Source organism: Amblyomma maculatum, chromosome 6 (assembly GCF_055883805.1).
Source record: "Amblyomma maculatum isolate TAMU_Amacu chromosome 6, ASM5588380v1, whole genome shotgun sequence".
NCBI lineage: Eukaryota > Metazoa > Arthropoda > Arachnida > Ixodida > Ixodidae > Amblyomma > Amblyomma maculatum.
This window is the reverse complement of record NC_139349.1, coordinates 91,448,442-91,461,649: the sequence shown is the minus strand read 5'-3', so window position 1 is coordinate 91,461,649 and position 13,208 is coordinate 91,448,442. Positions and strand designations below refer to the sequence as shown.

Below are 13,208 nucleotides of genomic sequence, written 5' to 3'. Positions count from 1 at the left end.
CATACATATTTAAAGTTGGTGTTACGAATCAAAAGGCTAGAAATGTGAAAGGAAAGTACTTTTGCATTACATGCATTATAACTGCTTAACAGATGAACCGCAAAATAAAGAAGACTCGCTGCTCATTTGTCTCGTCTCGCGCGTAAGCGAGCTCCTAAATGTCGTAAAAAAGACGAACAGTGAAAAATGAACAAAACTTACTTTCGCTTTCTCTCACACAATTAGAGCATTGTTTTGCTAGCGTCTCGCCTTTTCACGTCAGTGAAATACAGCTGAGCCAGGCAAGGAAGCACTGTATACACCCAACAGACATGGGTGCGCCTGAGCTGTATACCACTCGATCGCTTTTCCGGTGCAATCCAGTTTCGATCCTCGGTGCGTGAGGTCAACGCCAAGCATGCACAGGCATGGAAAAAAAAAAGAAAAGAAATCAGCTTCAAAAGGAAGAATAAATATAAAATTGCTCCATAATCCCAGCCGTTTCCGAAGGCGCCCTGTTTTCACGCTTCACCGGCTTCCCCAGGCGCATTGCCGAGGCGCGGGCGAAAGTCATCTTCTTCACTCTATTTAGTTTTCTTGCCCTCAAGCCCGTCTCGGTATCCCAGTGGTCAGTCCAGGCTCGAGACAACGACCCTTCCAAGCGCGGAAAGGTAGTTCACCTGACGCTTCCCCCGGGTTTTACGAGTGCATAGCAAAGGTCGGCCGAAGCGAGAAAAATAAATAAGGATCTATAGTGTACGCAGTCTATCGGAACCGAAAATAAGCAGGACCCACGCCGCCGGTGGCGCCGTCGAGCCAAAAAACGAAAGAGACAACACATGCCGAGAAATGCTTCTGCTCCTTGCCATGCGTTGGCACGCGGTCGCTCCGGAGACCTACCGCTGACATTTACGGCGCCGCGCGGAGAGCTGGGCTTAAATGTGGCCGAGCGCATGCACGGCCTGAAGTTACACGGCCCTCGCTTTTGCTTTCTCTGTGCCGGAGGGTCGTCACGGAACGGAGACGAGAAGGTGTAGTGAGGATGTTCCGGGTGTTAAGAGCGTTTTTATTATGCCGCCTTACTTGGTATTATCGCAGGGGTGCGTTTCATAGCTATAGAGGGCTGACATTCATGGGTCGCCCACATCGTTCCGCGTGGGTAGGTCCTGTGGGCTTTCTCTGCGGCGTCCGACATCGAGTAGTGATGGCATATCCTGCAGTGTGGGCTATACCCTTCTGCCTTCCGGACGCCTAGGTTGAGAGGAGCTAGCCTGTGCTGTTCGTAGGTTTCGAGTCTTCTTCTGAACGCGGAACTCGCGACGATAATAGTTGTTTCTCGGCCCTTGCTGAGTTCTAGAGATAAAGCTTCGTCTGAACGCCTGCCTCAATGACTTAATTTCTGTTGCGCCAATCTACTGGCCATTGTTTAAAAATAAAACGCGTCAGTCAATAGAGTAGCATCCCGAAATTAGTCTTGGTATGCCAATGACCTGGCCACGCCATCATCGAAATACGCCGTCCTCATTATACACTTTCGTTAAGCGCTGTCGTTATTTTCCTGTTGGCATACTACTCTTTACAGTCGCTCATTTCCTGTTGGCCTAATACTCCCAAGAGAGCGAGTCATTCTATTCCCTTCTTAAGGGATTCTTCATTTACTACCACTAGCCTTTTTATCATCGCCTCAAACAAGAACGGCATGTTTCATGGCAAGACATCACGAAACCTAGTCAATGACACAGTTCTCCTAATCGGCTTCGTAGAATCGCGTCGCCCGGGGCAGGACCGACTCGCGAGAATGGACACCCAAATATACAAGTTGTATAGTGTCCGCGGGGTTTGAAAGGGTTCGATGGACCGGAGGGGAAGGTGTCGTGAAAGCGGACAGCAATAAACGGCGTCCAGCAGCACTGCAGCAACCGCATACACAGCGACTCGTTGTCGTCCTTTCCTACATAGCACGTATGCACGCCCCTGTCCCCTCTCCAGCGCGCGTCCCGATGAGCATAGTGTATATACGTGTTTGTATGTATGCGCATATCAACCCCCGGAGCGACAAACACCGTACTCGCACCGCCACTTCTCCAACCGCTCGGTTTCCCGCGCGGTCAGAGGCGCGACAGGGCCGTTCCCACCATCGCGCTCTGCTTGGTGCAGTGCAAAGCGTTAGCGCAGACTCCGTGCCTCCGAGCGACGCGCGGTCAGCATACGCAGCAAAGCGTTCGGCCACGCGACCCGTATCTCGGCTGCTCCCGCCGCCGGTCGGCCTAAATCCAGATGGGCTAAAAGCAAGGGTGGGGCACATCGCCCTGTCGAGCTGCTCGCCTCGCCGTACCAGATTGCCAGTCGATCGGCGTCGCGAGAGCCAACGCCAGTTAGCCTCACTTTGGGGCACATTTCGCCGTTTTTCCTGTCAGTCCGCGAGCGATCGACGCGCTGGCGACCGTTTCGTGTAGCTGGCGCAGCACTTTCTCTTCTCTTCTCTCTCTCTTTTTTTTTTTTTTTTTTTTTTTTTTTGCCCGCGCTTCCATTATTCCCTCAATCTCTCCGTTAATTCCGTTTTCTCCTCAGCTTTCTCTTCTGTCTATCGCGCTCACTTAATGCCGCTAAGAGCTAACAGCGAAGTTGGACGTACATGCGAGTATCTCGTTAAATTAGTTGCGCGATCCGCTTTCCATGAAATGCGCAACATGTGGCGACGGCGCATATAAACGACGATAGGGACAAGGACAACGGGAGATTCCGTTTGGGCGGAGTTCACAACAACGTGTCGAAAAAGATGGTATAGGATAAATGTGGAAGCTGTGCAGACTGTAGGCATATTTCAGCGACGCTGGCAAGATATTTACTATAAATGTGAAAGGGCTCAAGAAAAAAAAAAAAAGACTGTGTCAGAACTTGTCATCCCAGTGCATCCAATTGGCTTTTTCTCCTCACGCTTTACGCGGAAATAAACGAAGGCTTCGATTGCTATCATTATTAACCAGCTCTGCCTCGCTGCCTTTCTACAGTACACCCGCTTCCTCGATTTTGCTGCCCTAATTATAAGGTTTGAAGAGCACAGTGAAGGGGCTGAAAGAAGGAAGCATGAAGCGTTTGTTCCACTAATTTATCGAGGAAGGGTGCCTACCGAGATGTATTTTTCATAAGCGCGACTGAGCGCATTCTTCCTTAATGATCATTGTTTTCATAGCGATTTTTTCACACTTATCACCTAACCGCAAATCACAAGTAATCAGTAGCAATATACGAAAACGAATGTAAATTGCTATACCGGTGAACGTTTGCGGAATATTCGAGGAAAAAAAAAAGAGCTAATGCCGACAAGAGGCGCCAGTTTGTTCGTATCCACGAGAACGATAAAGCCAAACGATTCACGGCTTTTGCGTTTGGCAACGTCTAATATTCTCTGCCGTGCCGCGCGGAATAAAATTTAGATTCCCTTCTACGGGAAAGCTCGTTTTCTCCGGAAGCACGCCATTGCGACTTGGATTCTCTCCAAGGGAACTAATTGCTCCAATGTTCGTTTCTCGATTCCGTCCTTCTTGCGCGAATAAGAAAACAGATAGGATGCAGATAGGTATGCAGAAGGGGGGAGGGGCTTTTCTCAAGGATGTGTAGTTATGGGCACCGAGTGATTTTCATGCGTGGTAGCCAAACCAGCCGACTCTGAGGAGCTGTGACTGCGCAGAATTCATTTGCCTATCAGACAGATTTCGCTATTGATTATAATTGGTAGTTCCGTGTATATCGCGCATATATAACACAGAGACTCAAAGGCCGTCTCAACAAATGGACTTGCTTGCGGGCTGCTATAGGTTTCAGACGTGTCTGGTTTGGCTGTGGGGTTTAACGTCCTAAAACGACTCAGGCTATGAAAGACGCCGTAGTGGAGGGCTCCGGAAATTTCGACCACTTTGGGTTCTTTTAAACGTGCACTGACATCGCACAGCCAACGGGCGCCTTGCTTTTCGCCTTCATCGAAAAACGGCCGCCGCGGCCGGGATTTGATCCCGTATCGTTGGGTGCAGCATGCAGCCGAGCGCCCTATACCACTGCACAACCACGGCGGGACTGCTTCAGACGTCTCGTTCCAAACAAGCTCTAACTGATCAGTCCGTGTTGACCATTTCACTGTGCTTTAATGTTTACTTAGGGTGTCAGCGCACTCAATGTTCCCGGCTGCGCTGCTGATTCCCCCCAGTACATGGTTTCTAAACCCCTTTAGCGCTGGAGAATGGATAGGCATCATGCAGCAGTTAGTGTATTTCAACTTATCCTAAACTCCAAAGCGGCAACCTTGAAGGACGGAAGGCTTGGGCATATCGATAGGCCAGACTTGCTCATTCAAGACAAAGGCCTTTACCGAAAGCAAGAAAGCTGACTACCTACGTTTTTGCGACTCGGAACGCGTGATTCAAGACACGGAGGCGACACATTCATTTGCTGGGCCCCTATATTACGCGCACAGGTGCTTCCTGCATTGAGTTCACGCTATCCAACCGGCTCTTTACTAAAGCACAAGCAGCGGCAGATTCGAGCCAAGAGTCTCACAGCCTCATATGAATGTGTTCTTCACCAGAGAGAATACGGAATATACTGGACTCGCGTGTACATTAAGTGACCATAGCCGCAGTTCCCGCGTTACATCTTTCGCTGACTCGCTCCCAGGCACTGTGGTGGTGATGTCGCTGGCTGGTGTTTGCACATTTATATAGACAACCCTGCTCGCGGCGCGTGGAAACCCAGTCGTATTGAGTGCGTGAGCGGAGCTGTGTGCGCCTCCGTCTATCTCGTTCTTCCATCGCGGCCCAATAGATGCGGCGCTCAATTACTGGCGAGGGAACGGAGGAGACCGCACTTGTGCCCGCTCAAGCGCGAAAAGGAGGAGGGGGGGGGGGGGGGGGGGGGAGGTTGCTGCTGACCATAGCGTATACGCGTCCAAATAGCTGTCACCCTCGCTCTTCCTCTCCATCTTTCCGCGCTGTACGACTGCCGGGCGAGGCAACATCGAGTGTGTAGCGTGAGCGACGCCGAGGTAGTCGGCAGCAGCGTAGCTGTAGTCGTCGCCAGCGTCGCCTTGGGAAAGCGTCGATAAGATCGGGGACCCAACCCACGCGAATGTCTCGAGCACACCGTAGGGACACCCCGAGAGGATTCCCGGGCGAAACGCGTGCTGGCGACAGCGAGCACCTATCGGACGGGCGCGGCGACGCAATATAGCTGAGTGTCCCGAGGAGGAAGCTCGCGAGAGACGAGCGCGGGAGGTGTGCGGTCCGTGTATCACGTCTAATGAAGGCCTTGAATCGGCGATGAGAAGTCGATGATAAAAATGACCAGCGGCCTGGCCGACGACAGGCCTGGAAGATTTTGAGCCTTCGCTCTTCTGCTCTTTTTATATTTTTTTTTTTAGCTCGACGTGTCGTTGCAGCCAATTTGGAATGTCCTCACCAGGGGAATAAGAAGAATCATATATGCGGCCATAAACGCACCGTGTGTCGTTGCAGCTGCCACCGCAGCTGTAAGGCTCGAGGTGAGGCCTCTCTCAAGGGCGTTTTGCGTCATGGTCACATACTTTACTTCTCGGCATTGCGCGAGTTTTTATCTCACTTGGCCACGCCTGTACGCAGCGCGACGACTCATCGAGTGCTGTTAAGGTGACGTCCTTCCTTAGGAGTAGCGCGTCGCAAATTGTCTTCCCAGGAAGCAAGGTTTTTTTTTTTTGTGTGTGAGGAAGCTTGGGGCTTTCTGGTCCCTTGGGACTATCTGCCTGACAAGCGTGCAATTCCACTTTGGCAACTCCGTGACATTACATGCCGCCCCTTCTATTTTTTTTTTGTCTTCTTTTATAGAAACATTCCAAGACAAGAACGTGGGATAACGCAGAGCTCTCGGCGATATGCCGCAAATTTGTGGGTACCTTTATTAGCCCTGTGCAGACAAAAGTCGGACACAGGAAGAAGAGATTCTTGTAACTGCCACTAGGAGCGATACGACACCTGCTTTTCGGATAAACGGGTCAGCGATGTCTGAGGCACATAATGCGCACCATACATGATGTAGTACGTATGAGTTTCAGTGCTAGAAAACCGTCCTTTCTGAGTAGATATGTCAGAATCTGACGCCCGAACCCACCGAACTGAAAATGTTGCACTAGTAATCAGCTTATCAGATAAAAAGAAAAAAAAAATGTACGAGTGGAGTGAAGACGTTAAAGCTCATGCATAGTACATAGGCTTGAATACTCAGAACTGCTCCCTTTTCCTGTTGACATTGCAACAAACAGGCGATACTGAATAAAGAGTGAGGTGTGGACAAGCTCTTTACTGCAAGAAGCAAAAGAAAAGCCACCGATGAATACGACTTCCAGCTTCTCACGCAAGCCAACAGCTTCACGTTAGTAAACGAGGCTGAACGCATTCCTAGCAGGATCTGCTGCTACGAAAATACACTGACTCAGAGCTCCGTGCACGTCACCGGTAATCTCCCAGCCTGCCATGCGCAGTTAGGAGCAAACCGAGGGCCAAGCAAGCTGTCCTCTGCATGGTGTTGGAAGGTCCCCTTAGACCATCATTACGTGTCTAGCTATAGAGCGAACAAACGCTTACACTGAGCCCATTGGTGAAGCTCGCGAGAAGACTCCTGGCAAATGAAGACGTCCAAGGACCGCAATGACAGATTTGTGTGCGCTTCGCGCATCCGTGTTCGGGACGGTTATTACGCGAGAGGCCTTCGCACTTTGCTCCTAGCGGTGAATCGACTGGTATCGTATTCTTCATTTTCTCCTCTCGACGGCCAACAAAGCTATTAGCGGAGTTGTCATCGACGGCGATTCTCACAGCCCTCGTCGCCCGCGCTGCTTGCCTCTAATCACATAATGCGAACCCTATATAGCTGCCCGAGATCGCCGTGCAAGGCGGCAGCGGAGTCGACGAAACACCATGGCAGTGCATGTAATTCAGTCTAGAAGCAGTAGCCTTTCGTGCCCGCGGGTAATTAGGCTCGGGGACTCCGAGCGAAACACTGCAACAAGCAAAGGGTGTGCGCCTCAGGCGCAAGCCCACAATACCTACGAACCGCGTTTGCTGAAGCCTATATAGCTAATATATAGGCTACAATACCGCGACGGCTTACAAGCGCCCCCCTCAGGCATCATATACGCGTATACATGTGCATTCCCTGGCCGCAGAGGCAACTCGGAGCAGTTCCTTCGCTCGCATTAGAGCTTTTTGAGCTCTATACTTCCTCGTGATGTGGGAAGCTTATCTACGAGGGAGGACAGTGGGCGGTTAACGGCGTATGCTCGGTGCGCTGTACGGTGCGCGGTTTTCCTTCTGCTGCTATTATCGCGTTTCATTAGCGCCAAGTGTTAATTGCGAGCGCGACGCGGCGATGTGCCCTCTATTAGGCGCGGCGTCTTCTTTGCACGCCGAGTTGCCGTGCTTTATAGGGTGCCAGTGAAAAACTCAATTACGACTCGATTGGGGGCGCGATAAACGCCTCTATATTCAAGCTTCGCCGTAACGCATTCGCTGTCATAACATAGCTGCATTGGGTATACAGGTATCTATATGGTTTTGATTGCTCGCGTGTACGTCTCGTAGTTGATATGAGTCTTCACTTGTCGTACTTTACGGGACCACGTACCTAAATGGGAGTGACTTTCACAGTGCTCTAGAGGCCAGAAATTACATGTTGGAAAAAATTGACAGGCTTCATCCTGACCATCCCCGAACACGGACGCAAAGCGGGAAGTTTGAATTCAAAGAACTTCAGCACCGGTTTGGTGGCGAACCTGTTGTTGATGCGCACTTATGCATGAAAGAAAAGGAACGCGTAAAGAAGGCAGTCATTTGAGCTGGGTGATTGCTGCCTCGTACAAAATTTGATCAAGCGTATCAGCGAGTGAGGAGACCCCAATACGAAATGTTTGCAACGCGGTAGCCGTAATAAATATTCGCACTGAACCATTCCAATTAAAGTACCGATATGTTATGAAGCAATGGCGAAATTGTTTAAATAGCCATGAGGCAGTTTTGGGCTTCTTGACCAAGATGAACAGCTGCCCATGGTTTGCATGGGGAAGCTCACTGATGACCTTTATAGGGGATATTTTAGAATGTCGACACTGTCTGCTCGCGGCGATGTAGGTCTAATACAGGAGACAGGCCACGAAGATCGTTTCTCGGAAGGTCGTCGCGCACGGCGATGGTCATCACTTATTTAGGCCATGCTGTTGCACCTTTATGCCGGCCTGCATTCCACGACGGCGGATGCATACACGCTGTCCGTAATGACCGCCTCTCGCGTATCCGGTACTGGTCGCAAAACTTCCGCAGAGCACGGCGACCAATTGAGAGTGTGGGGGGGGGGGGGGGGGGGAAGGGCTGTTCTCGTTTCAAGGGTCGAGCTTGTAGAGCGTATACGTGTTGCGTGTCTTGACTCTGCTGTTACTTATATGACCCCGAGGGTACGAGAGGAACAGCTCTGCCCTAAACAAGTAAATCGCCATAATCTCGCTTACATGTTACTGGCTCTCTGCAACATAAAGGCGAAGACTGCTGTGTTGTGAGTATATATAAATATATAATCGGTTCACAGGAAGGGAAATGCGCAGTATCTGTCACACTTCTTTCTGTGGACACCTGCACCGCGCCGTAAGGGAAGGGAGGAAGGTGGAAGTGAAAGTGGAAAGGGAGAAAGAGGAGCCGTAGTGGAGGACTACGAGTTCGACCACCTGGGAACCTTTAACGTGCACTGACATCGCACAGCACTCGGACACCTCTTCGTTTCTGTTACGACCAAGCATCCGCATTTGCGCGCTCTATTGTTCGCCTGTGGGCATGGATAAGTTTTGTGAAAATGTGGTGATGGTCCAATGGCTCTAAGTGAGCCTGTTTCCAGGAATCCTGTTTTGTAAGCATGTTTTGCTTTGTGGACAACCTGCAAATGCCAAATTGGCCCTGTCAAGAGAACGTCTGGAAAAACACAAAGAAACGTCCCCCTGCGGGAAATAGCAGGAAGTGCTTTCTTTTGTTCACCCTTCCAGTCGAGAAGTGCTATCTTCCAGTGATGAATGCCTCCTATCCAAAGGAGACGACAGAGTGACATGTCCGCTGACGTGCAGGACAAGAAAGGAGCATGACTCATACGGCCATTAAGTGATTTCCCGGGAATGCAGGAAAGATTTGCAATTGTCGAAAAGGGACCATGTTGGGAGCCCTATGCGGCGCCACGTGCACTCGGGTTTCTGAGAAGTAAAACCCCTTGTCAGAACCAGCCTGTGGTTTCTTTGCTGAAGAATAGAAATGTACCTCCTCTCCTCGCCGTTCCCAAGCTTTTCCCGCCAACAAGTGATCACGCCCAACGAATGAATGCCGGACCAGTCAGTGCTTCAGACCATCAGTGCAGTGATGTGTTCGATTGGATGCCGATACCTGAGGGGCGTGCCCTGGATTTGGTTGGTCAGCATCTTCAGAGAGGGGCTGGACATAGGGGGGTTTTAAGGACGCTGCAGAGCACGAAATGTCGCTCTGGGCCCTGGGTAAACGGCTCATCCAGTCGCTTCTCGCTATGAACTCTTAACGCTTGTCATTTTGCTGATGTACCCTTCTTCTTCATGTAAATATTCTTGTAAATACGTTTTCTCAAAGTGCCAGTAAACCTGCTTGTACATATTTTACCAACTTCGAAGATTCAGTCCTTCTTCAACCCGGAGTCTCTGCACGCTACCAAGTGAAGGCCGGGTCGACGTAGCCCCAGCGTCACGACAACTGGTGGCAGCGGTGGGATCTGAATCTGCAAGCACAACGACTGGTGGCAGCGGTGGGATCTGGATCTACAAGCCCCAACACTGGTGACCAGCGTTGGGATCTGAATCTACAAGCCACAACATCTGGTGATTGGAGGTGGATCTGAAGCTACAAGCCACAACACCTTGTGATCGGAGGTGGCATCTCAAGCAACAAGCAGGAGCAACAATCGGCCAAGAGGGCAGCTCGGAACATCGATCGCATGTGTGGGTGAGTGCTTGGCTTTTCTTCTGATGTGGACCAGGTTCTAGAACAGGGTTAGATTTTAGAACTGGTAAAGAGAGTGTGGAAACGCCTTTAGGTTGGTAGTTTGCACTGTTGTTTTGGAAGTAGCCGGCACTCGGAGCGATCATGGACCTACAAAAGCTGCAGAAACCGGACCTGTTGCTATTGTGTGAGGAATTGGGAATTGATACAAGTGGTTTGGCACGAAAACCCTTGATTATAAAGGCAATCACTGATCTGGGAACCGATGATGAGGAGCTCAGTGAAGCATGGAACCTCGTCGGTCAAAAAAAGGAACAGCTCAGACAGCAGAAAGAGTGGGAAAAAGAGGAAAAGAAGCGTGAAAGAGAAGCAAAAAAGCTGGACCAAGAAATTGAGCTCCGGAAATTAGACTTAGAGTTGAGCAAGAGGTCGGGCAATGGTCCCCAGCTAGCGGTGCCTCTTCTCAACAAGGAGGCAGATTTCAAGATGTCAAAGTACATGCAGCCATATGTGATATCAGGGGATATCGGTCTGTATCTGGCTAACTTTGAGCGAACCTGCGAAAAACTGTCCTTCCAGAGAGACACTTGGTCTCAGAGATTATTGACGGTTCTGCCCTGCGAGGCAGCGGAGGTTGTCGCGCGGCTAAGCAAGGAGGACGCGGACAACTACGAGAAGGTCAAAGCTTGCCTTCTGAGAAAGTATAGGCTTAGCGCCGAGGCGTTCAGACAACGTTTTCGGAACGCTACTAAGTCCAGAGACGAGAGTTACCCTGAATTCCTATACAATTTAAGAGTTAATTTGGGCGAGTGGCTAAAGAGCACTGATTCCTACAGTGATAGGGACGCTGTAGTCGAGCGAATTCTTTTGGAGCAGTTTTATAGCTGCCTCCCAGAAAAAGAAAGAAATTGGTTACAGGACCGAGGCGACATTAAGTCGGCAACTGAAGCTGCCGAAGTCATTGAGGAGTACGCTTCGCGCCGACAATTCAGCAACCCAGCAGTGGATAGGCTCCGCAATCCCAAGTTGAGTGTAAATAACCGTCAGAAAAGGCACTTTGCTAGATTTGCAAACGAAGAAAGGAAGGCTTCTTCAGGCAAACGCCCTAGAAAGGACGGCAGTGAGAAAAGTGGGGAAGTGACCAACGCGCAGAACACAAAGATCAAGCTTGGGGCTAGGAAGCCGCTCACATGCTTTAGGTGTAATGAGCAGGGTCACATTGCCGTCAACTGCCGGAAAGAAAAGTTTGTTTTCTCGTATGTCAGTGACTGCGATGAAAATATGCAGCTTTTGGAACCTTACATGCATGACCTAGTAGTCAACGGGAAGCCTTGCAAGGTACTGCGCGATTCGGCCGCAACGATGGATGTTGTCCATCCGGTGTATGTGTCGCCTTCCGACTATACAGGACAGTGTGCGTGGATCCGCCAGGTAGTGGAGGAACAGAGTGTGTGCTTGCCAATCGCGAACGTGGTCATCGAGGGCCCTTTCGGCAAGTTGACAACCGAGGCTGCCGTTTCAGGAAAGCTTCCTAAGTGCTATCCGTATTTGTTCTCCAACAAATCGGATATGCTACTGCGAAAGAGGGGCATCCTTTTCGGAGACAGAGTTGTGCCAGCCTTAACACGTTCAAAGGCGCGAGAACTAGCTACACTGCTAATTCCAGAAAAATCCACCGTGGAGGAAACGACAGCTAAAACAGTGGTCGATGCGGAAGACAGTGGGTCAGAAAACTTTGAGAGCAAGGCATCTCAAATAAGTCAACTTGAAAGTGAGCTTGATGAGACACGGAATGAGGACGTCCTTGGGAGTAACCTCTTGCCGCCAGTGTCTAGTAATCTCACGAGACTTTTAAGTGGAACCCGAGAGGACTTAGCTATGGAGCAAGCCAATGATCCTAAGATACAGGAGCTTCTCAAAAAGACGGAGCAGATAGGAGAACTAAAGAAATCTCAGCTGTCCGATCTGGGCGAGCTAATAACAGAGTTTGAGGCCTGCTTCGTGGACAGGCCAGGCAGGACTGATTTGACTGAGCACGATATTGAGCTGACTTCAGACGTGCCAGTGCGATCAAGGTGCTACCGATTTTCTCCAAGGCAAAGAGAAATTCTGGATAGGGAAGTAACTCGCATGCTGGAATTAGGAGTAATGAAACCCTCGGAAAGCGATTATGCTTCGCCTATGATCTTAGTAGAAGCTCCAGGTAAAGACCCTAGGCCTGTGGTAGACTACCGAAAGCTAAATTCTCTCACCAGGGATCAAGTGTATCCTATTCCGAATATTGAGGAGAGAGTAGAACAGGTCAGTAGAGCGGCATATGTGACTACGCTGGACCTTACTCGAGGATACTGGCAAGTACCGCTCACTGAACGCGCCAGCAGATACGCGGCTTTCGTCACTCCGACGGGCAGCTATCAGCCAACAATGATGAGTTTCGGGCTCAAAAATGCTCCATTTTGTTTTTCCCGACTCATGGATAGGGTTTTAAAGGGGTGTGAAACATTCGCGGTGCCTTATTTAGACGACATTGCGGTTTTTTCCGACTCATGGGCGAACCATATGGTACATCTAAGAGCTGTACTGAGCCTTTTGCGTCAAGCTGGACTAACCGTAAAGGCCGAGAAATGTTGCCCGGCAAGGGCGACCGTGGACTACTTGGGTCACAATGTAGGTCAAGGTTTCAGGAAACCCAGCGAGATTAAGATTTCTGCGGTAGCAGACTACCCGCGGCCGAGCACGAAGACGGAAATTCGAGCATTCCTGGGTCTGACTGGGTACTACAATCACTACATCCCTAACTATTCAGCTTTGGCTAGCCCTCTGACCGACGCTCTCCGCAAGACAGAACCGACAAATGTAGTCTGGGACGAACAAAAGGAAGCCTCCTTCGTAAACCTGAAGGCTGTGCTGATTAACCGTCCGGTATTGCGAGCTCCAGACTATGGCCGAGAATTCACGGTCCAGTGTGATGCCAGTGATCGAGGGTTAGGTGCTGTTCTCTGCCAGAGAGATGACGACGGTAATGAGCACCCCGTGCTCTACTTGAGCAGAAAACTGAGTATTAGAGAGAGGGCTTATTGCGCGTCAGAGAAAGAATGCGCTTGCATTGTATGGGCCATTCAAAAATTGCAGTGCTATCTTGGAGGGGCCAAATTCACCGTAGAGACGGACCATTGTCCCCTGGCTTGGCTGCAAACTGCGACATCGAAG

The 13,208-nt window shown here is 50.3% G+C and overlaps 1 protein-coding gene across 2 annotated transcripts in view; it reads left to right on the top strand.

Moving 5' to 3' along the window:
- Positions 1 to 13,208, top strand: part of LOC146186235 (uncharacterized) — a 123,567-nt gene that overhangs the window by 95,052 nt on the left and 15,307 nt on the right. The gene's annotated exons all lie outside the window — the stretch shown is intronic.